We start from the raw sequence: 8885 nt of genomic DNA, 5'->3' as shown, positions 1-8885 counted from the left end.
TAGAGTGAGAGGTATTGTACAGAATGGTAAGATTCTCACTTATTACTCTGTGAATTTCACTTTTTATTCTCTAGATAACTGTTGCTATTTACGATCCATTATTATACTAACATGTTAGGCACTAATATTTGATTTCATATTGTGTAGGAACCATATTGGCATAAAGCTTTCTGTCGTGCCCACTGGAACCACTAAACTATCCATATATCGTCTGTTAATTACATTATGTATCCATTTCATAGCAGCGAGCACATGCTCTTAGCCTCCTGTGAGCCCTATTGTCTGTGTTCTAACATTTTAATAGGCTGTAGAAATGAATGAGCTCGTGTAGCAAGATTAGTTGAGAGCTATTGAGGTGTGATAATACCTGACATGAAACACGCAGATTTTGACTTCAACTATGTTTTTTAATGAGTCAGCATAACATATATTGTGAGTTATGTCTGATATATACTCCTCAAGTACATATTACAGAAACACTGGTGGCAGTTATGATATATTTGCATAAGCAATAGATTAACAATTACAACATGTAATTAAAAGGTTTCACTAAATAAGATGAGCAAGAGAGAGAGGAGAGAGAATTACACCTGCTGACTTTCAAACTGTTGTCATTTCCACAGCAGCTCATCCTAACCTGCATTTCAGAGTCAGAGCAGGTAGCTTATCATCAACAAAAATACTCTGATAAATCTCGTGTACATTTACCTGCACATGCATTTAAACAGCAGGACATGACAAATATGACAAGTCATGTGAAGAAAGTAAGAAATTAAGGGCGCCCGTGTCTTGCACCAGTATTATAACGTACTCAGCAGGCTGTCCTTAATGTTCCTAATGGTCATCCTCTCTCTCTCTCTCTGACTTTCCCTTGTCTCTCTATCACTGTGACTATCAATAATTAGGGCCAAAAATGCCTCTAAGATAATAACTTAAAAAACTAAATAATATAAAATAAAAATAAACAAAAAAGGGAGAAAAACATTTAGCAAGTCTGAGGAACCAATATTTACCTGCATGAGTTAGTGGAGAGCAAACAATAGGAGTTATTTATAAGTGGACGACACCTGAATCCAAATAGGTGCAATGTGCTCTGTGTCTACTGATCATGGTAAATTAACCTATTGTGCTATACTATTATTCACTATAAAATGACATGAAAACAGAATATGTACAAATTGAATTAGTTGTCATAGCGTTTGACAATATGCCCAGTACATTGCGAGTAAGCAATACACACTCCACAGTATGAAGTATATTACCGAAACGTAGCTATGTAAGCTTAAATTGGAAATCCTTTGAAATAATTGCATGTAATACTAAGACTGCAATTTTCCAACCAAATTACCTATGTTTAACTTTAAATGTGTTGACATCCTTTTAGCATGCAAATGCCTGTCATGTGGTTATGGATCGATTATTCACTGTCTGGCTGTTTGTGTTTCATCTCTCTATCCAGCACAAATATGAAACAACCAGACAGGCAACCGGCAGGCACCGATACAATTTTGTATTTAAGATAGCAACACCTGTCAGGTAGCTTGTTTACCTAACCATGCAAAATGCTTAGACGAAGCATCAAAGCTTTATGACTGCTTCAGGCAGAATCTGCAGTTAAGATCTGTCTGAACATCGGGAATGCCTTGAACACGCCCCACGTAAGAAATGGTATTCAACTATAAAGACCAACATACTGTTTTACATAACATGTAACTTTTCAAACTATGGGCACTCTAAAAAGGAGTGGAAATCAACATTTTTCTTCAAGAGTTAGAGTGACAAGCCTCAGTTGCTAGAGGTGCGTGAAGCAGTAAACAATACCTTATTTTTATTTTTTATACTCGAGAACTCACGGCCAAACCGTAAAAAGGAGACAAATAATTCTTTCTGAAAATGTAGCACATAGTTGTTGGATTCATGATAAAATGTAACTTTGAAGCAGGGTTGCCGCCAAAATTTAAACGGGACGTCGAGGTCCCGGAACAGCAATACATTGTCTCACTCCTATTGTGACACTAACTGTAATCGTCTTTTTTTCACCAAGAATCTCACTCTGTCTTCGCACTGAGCTTACTCACTCTTTTAAGGAATAATCTGAATAAAATTAAGACTGTAAGAAACTTCTCGGTCTTCATGTGTCTGTCACGGTTTCGGTTTTTGAAAAGAAGTAACGTTTTTCTCACATAGAATTTGCAGTTGTTTTGAAGCCTGTAAGAAGCCAACTTCTGGGCGATTTTTTTTGGGCCATGTCACGGCGGCAGCTCCTGACTGTGTGCGTGCGGTGTCTGGCCTATCAACACATAACCAACTCTCCAAGCCTCTGCTAGCTTTATCAATTAGCTCGCAATGTTAGGTCTTATTAACTTACATTTAGTTAGTGTCTTAAATATGTAAGTCCATTTACTGCTTCCTTTGGTTGCTTCTCTTTTGTTTTGTTAAATGAGTTAATTGAAAGTTGTGACGGCCCCGTGAGACAGAGGAGAGGAGAAGTCACTTAGCCTCATCTGCCGTACTTCTTATTCCGCGTTGTCCTCCTCCCAGTATATGTTAAATTTAGCACAGCTAGAAAAAAACATAATAGTGGTATTGAATGCGGTCATGGATTTATTAACCCTTAGGGTCCTCTGTCCTTTTTTGGACATTTTCTTCACTTTTTCTTTTTTGATTTGCTGATCATTTTGCTGTGTACAGCTTGACAGGTTGGATTTTTCCTGCAAGAAAGTGTTTTTTTGACTAACTTTTTTAAAAATCCTAATGTCAGTTACTTGTTAACAGGTCTATTATATAACACTGGTTAACACATTTGTACCCTCTGGGGTTCTCGTGTCCAAACAAGGTTACATGCACAAAGAAAATGCCTATACCAATCATCATATATCAATATTTCTTTCTGAATTTTTTTTGTCATACATCTCTTAAACCAACTTCAGTTCTGCTCAAATCCTAACCAAATGTTTATTAGTTTTCAGGATTTTAACTCCTTTATAAATGCCAAGTTTTGACGACATGTTGCCTCTTGTTATTAATAAAAACAACGTCTGAAAGTGCAAGACGCACCCGAATATGTTGTTGACAATGTAGAATACCTTTGACTGTGTTTGTCTTATTCTTCTTTTGCCACTCGCTGTGCTGTTTCGGTGCATTGGGTTACATTACAGTTGTCACATATTTGTCTCCAATATAGCTCTGTTGTCATAAAACATATTTTGGTACCACTACACTGTACATTACCCAAGAAGTGTGTTGGCAATTGTTGGGTATGCAAACCACTGCAGAAAAACTGATATATGGGGTTGCGATGTGCCGGGAATCGAAACACCGGCCTCCGCGGGGCAGGCACAGAGAGAATTGTTTAGCTAAACGCCTAACAATACCGTTTCCACATTCATCTCCCTATGGTAGTCGCTATAACCACTACGGATGTTAATATATGTTTGGCCACTATGACTTGGTGCGCCTGTTCTCGGTTAAAAAAAAAAAAAAAAATCTCTAATCCTTTAAATTCCACGCAACGACTGTCGTGAGGAACAAGACAAGTTACAGACTCGCTACGATACTTACTCTTTACACTCATTTATCAAAGGTAAGACACTTTGTTTGTGATAAATATGAAAATACAGGATGAATTTACAGTCTGACCAGATTTCTGTTCAAACAGTTTGCTACGCTTACGATAACGTTACTGCTAGCTAATAATTCACTTGGTTGAGTGACGTGAAATAACTGATCTGTCAGTCCGGTTTCGTGTAATTACGTGCTAAATGATGAATTAACATGGTCATGTTTTTTAGTGAAGTGTGTGGTATTATGTTTTTACGTCATAGTATCATGTTATGATATGAAAACATCTTGTCAGTAAGTTTCTGACAATGTCGTGTCGACGTTAGCTCAGTGGTTAGTGACCGATGAAGCATATAAATCTGTGGAGTGTGGGGAAATTACGTGTTAAATCATGAATGAACATGAACTTATTTTACACTTATCTGAATAGTATTGATGTTGAGACGTAATATAATCTTATATACAGCTTGTATGATAACTCGCCAGCAACGCTCGTTTGGTACTGTCTGTCTGACCAATTACAGCCTATATGCGCGGTCCAAAAGAGCTTTATTACTAAGCTATTGATACACAACATCTCATGCTAAGTTTCAGACTGCTCTTTCACAGTGAGGATGGTTATGATTTCAGTCGTAAAAAGGCCATGGTTACAATGGACAAGTTTCAGTGTTTTTATTTTTATTTTGAATTTCATTTTTATTCTCTAGATAACTGCTTTACCGCCTATTTTACATAATAACATGTTAGGCTACCAATATTTGATTTCATATTTGTAGCCATTCTGGCTAAAGCTCTCTATCTGCCCACTGGCAACCACTAAACTATCCATAATCATCGTCTTTACATTATGTTCCATTTCATAGCTAGACGAGCACATTGCTCTTAGCCTCGTGTGAGCCTATTGCTCTGTTCTTAACATTTTAATAGGCTGTAGAAATGAATGAGCGTTGTAGCAGTAGATCTATTGGAGAGCATTGAGGTGGATAAATACCTACATGAAAACACGCAGTTTCGACTTCAACTATGTTTTTTAATGAGCACATAACATAATGTTGATGTGTATGTCTTGATATATACTCTCAAGTACAAATTATCAGAAAACACTGGTGGCAGTTGATAATTATTTGCATAACAATAGATTAACAATACTAATATGTAATTAAATAGGTTTCACTAAATAAGATGAGCAAGAGAGAGAGAGAGAGAGAATTATCATCGCGACTCTAAACTATGTTGTTCATTCTCACACACTCTATCTCAACCTGCATTTCAATGCACAGCAGGTAGCTTATATCAACAAAAATCTCCTGATAAATTCTGTAGTCATTACCTTGCACTAGCATTAAACAGTCAGGACATAGACAAAATATGACAGTCATTGGAAGAAAGTAAGATAATTTAAGGGCGGCTCCGTGCTTGCACCAGGTATATTAACGTACTCAGCAGGCTTAGTCCTTAATTGTTCATAATGTCATCCTCATCTTCTCTCTTCTCCTGACTTTCTCTGTCTCTCATCACTGTGACTATCAATAATTAGACGGCAAAATGCCTCTAAGATAATTAACTTAAAAAACTCAAATAATAGAAAATAAAAATAATACAATTAAAGGGAGAAGAACATTTAGGCAGCTGAGGACAGTATTTACCGCATGAGTTAGTGGAGAGCAAACATCATAGGAGTTAATTTATCAAGTGGACAGACACCTGAATCCAAAATAGGTGCAATGTTGCTGCTGTGTCTACTGATCAGTAAATTGGAAACCTATTTGGCTATTACATTATTTCACTATATAAATGACATGATAAACAGAATATGTATCAAATTTGAATTAGTTCATATGCGTTTGACAATATGCCCAGTACAGTTGCGAGTAAGCAATACACACTCCACAGTATAAGTATAATTCAACCGAAAAACGTAGCTAGTAGCATAAATTTGGAAATTCCTGTTGAAATAATTTGCATGTAATACTAAGACTGCAATTTTCCAACCAAATTAGCCTATGTTAAACTTTAAAATGTGTTGACATCTTTTAGCATGCAAATGCCTGTCATGGTTATGGATCGATTATTCACTGTCTGGCTGTTTGTGTTTCATTCTCTCATCCAGCACAAATTATGAACACCAGACCAAGGCAACCTGGCAGGCACCGATACATATTTGTATTTAAGATTAGCAACTACCTGTCAGTAGCTTGTTTTACCTAACATAAATGGCTTTAGAGAACATCAAGCTTTATGACCGCTTTCAGGCAGAATCTGCAGTTAATCTGTCTGTACAATGGGGAATCCCTTGAACACCCCCAGTAGAAATGGATTCAAACTATAAAGACCAACAACTGTTTTACATAAACATGTAATTTTCAAACTATGAGGCACTGCACAAAGAGGATGGAAATCAACATTTTTCTTCAAGAGTTAGAGTGACAAGCTCATTGCTAGAGTGCGTGAAGTCAGTAAACAAAACCTTCTCATTTTTATTTTTAAACTCGAGAACTCACGGCCAAACCGTAAAATGGAGACAAATAATTCTTTCTGAACAATGTACACATAGTTGTTGGGATCATCGATAAAATGTAACTTTGAAGCAGGGTCCTGCCCAAAATTTAAACGGGGTGACGAGGTCCCGGGACAGCAATACTTGTCTCACTCTCTTTGTACACCTATATGTAATCGTGCTTTTTTTCAGCAAGAATCTCATTCTGTCTTCGCACTGAGCTTACTCACTCTTTTAAGGAATATCTGATAAAATAGAGACGTAAGAAACTTCTGGCTTCTTTAGTTGTCTGTCACGGGTGTTCTTCGGTTTTGAAAAGCAAGAACTTTTTCTCTAGATTTGCAGTTGTTTGAAGCCTGTAGATAGCCAAACTCTGGGCTGATTAGATTTTGCATGTCAACGGCAGCAGTCCTTGACCTGTGTGTCGTGCGTGTCGTGCGCCTACAACACAGTAACAACTCTCCAAGCCTCCTGCTAGCTTTATCAATTAGCCCAATGTTAGGTCTTATAATTACATTTAGTTAGTGTCTTAAAATATGTAGTCCATTTACTGCTTCTTTTGGTTGCTTCTCTTTTGTTTTGTTTAAATGAGTTAATGAAGTTGTGATCGTCTCTCCCTGAGACAGAGGAGAGGAGAATCACTTTAGCCTCTCTGCGTACTTCTTATTCCGCGTTGTCTCTCCTCCCCAGTATGTTAAATTTAGCCAACAGAGAAAAAATACATAATAGTTGTATTAAATGCGGCATGGATTTATTAACCCTTAGGGTCCTCTGTCCTTTTTTGGACATTTTCTTCACTTTTTCTTTCTTTGATTTTGCTGATCATTTTGCTGTGTTACAGGCTTGGAACGGTTGGATTTCTTCCTGCAAGAAAGTGTCTTTTTTGACAACTTTTTAAAAATCCTAATTATGTCAGTTACTTGTTACACAGGTCTATTATACACTGGTTAACACATTTGTACCCTCTGGTGTTCTCGTGTCCAAATCAAGTGACAACACAAAGAAAATGCCTATACAATCATATCATATATCAATATTTCTTTCTGAATTTTTTTGTCATACATGCTCTTAAACCAGACTTCAGTTCTGCTCAAACTACAAATGTTTGATTAGTTTTCAGGATTTTAACCCTTTATAAATGCCAAGTTTTTGAGACCATGTTGCCTCTTGTTATTAATAAAACAACGTCTGAAAGTGAAGACGCACCCGAATATATGTTGTTGACAATGTGATAATACCTTGTTGACTGTGTTTGTCTTATTCTTCTTTTGCCACTCGTGTGCTGTTTGTGGCATTGGTACATTACAGTTGTCACATTTTTTCTAATATAAGCTCATGTTGTCCAAAACATATTTTTGGTACGCTCAACACTGTACAATTACCCAAGAAGTGTGTTTGCCATTTGTTAGGGGTATCAAACCGACGGAAAAACTGATAATGTGGGTTGCGATTGCCGGGAATCGAAAACCGGCCTCCGCGGCGCGGCAGGCACAGGAGAATTACCTTTACCAGTGAACATCCACGAAAAGTGGCGCACATGACAATTTAAACATATCCACTGTGGCGAATGAGCCCAACAGACTTTCCCACTGCTGCATCTACACAGTGCACATGTACATGGACTTTCACACACAGTCAGAAAAAGCACATGTGCAGCAAAAAGTGATCCCCATGTGAGGCTTCGAAACTCACGACACTTTACAGATTATGAGACTAGAGGACAGCGCTGCTACTGCGGCAACGAGCCAGCAATATGCTTAACCTAGTGGGTAAAATGGAAAAGATCTCTCAATGTGATAAAGACACAAAAGACAAGTTATCCCACACAAGAGTCACGGTTGCTGTATCCAAGGAAAAGCAGAATACAGTCATTGGGGGGTCAACAAAGACTACTCACTGCTATCATCATGTGACACCTACAACACCAAACAGCTTTGAAAGCAAAGGAGGCTTTACCCATGAGTAGTATCATCCTATAAACTAAGTGAAGACGCTATGCATTGGCCGGGAATTCGAACCCGGACCTCCCTTTCGTGGCAAGGCGAGAATTCTAGCACTGAACCACCAATGCTTGCCTACATGGACTGTTCACAACTGTAGTCCACAAAAAGGGCCATTAGTCCTCTGGCTGAACTGTTTGTCTGACAGTCAAAATAGCTTTGAAAAAAAGTCCCTCAAGCCAACACTTATCTAGTGTCAGATTGGGAGGGAAGGTGGTTTTCCCACCATTTCCTGTAAAGTTTTGTCTGTGCTGCCTGTTTTTGGTATTGGTACATTGCAGTTGTGTAAATTTCTTTACATAAAAAGCCAATTGGTTACAAAATATATTTTGTTACCACAATGTAAAATTATCCCAAAATTATCCAGGTAGCCCAACAGACTCTTAACGTCTGTTGTGACAACATCTCAGAACCTTAACGAACCGAGTGACCAGCAATGGCCTAATGCAGGACACCAGCCAAGGCCCCACTAGGAACATCACAAACATCTGAACAGCTGGTTGTCCAAGACACCCCGACGTTATTCTCCAGATAAGTACATTTACCTTTGAGAGGATATATTGATTGTAATTCTACTTTAATATCTTGACCAGCTCTCGTGGCCCTTTTCACAGAGGACCTGAGGTGACGGAAAACGCGGCATTTCAGTTCTGTAATAATCCTCATGATTTCTACCTATTGGTACAGCATGCCCGCATTTTTAAACCATGGATATAATACCAACGCTGGATAAGGTACGGTAAAATCAGCCCTGCTGCCATTTTTGGGTCCATGGCTTGCTTCTGTTATTGCAACAGAAATGAATACACATTACGGCGCGCAAAAAA

Source organism: Seriola dumerili, unplaced genomic scaffold (assembly GCF_002260705.1).
Source record: "Seriola dumerili isolate Sdu_G_001 unplaced genomic scaffold, Sdu_1.0 BDQW01000025.1, whole genome shotgun sequence".
NCBI classification, from domain to species: domain Eukaryota; kingdom Metazoa; phylum Chordata; class Actinopteri; order Carangiformes; family Carangidae; genus Seriola; species Seriola dumerili.
The sequence above is the reverse complement of the archived record's forward strand: the minus strand, read 5'-3'. Positions refer to the sequence as shown.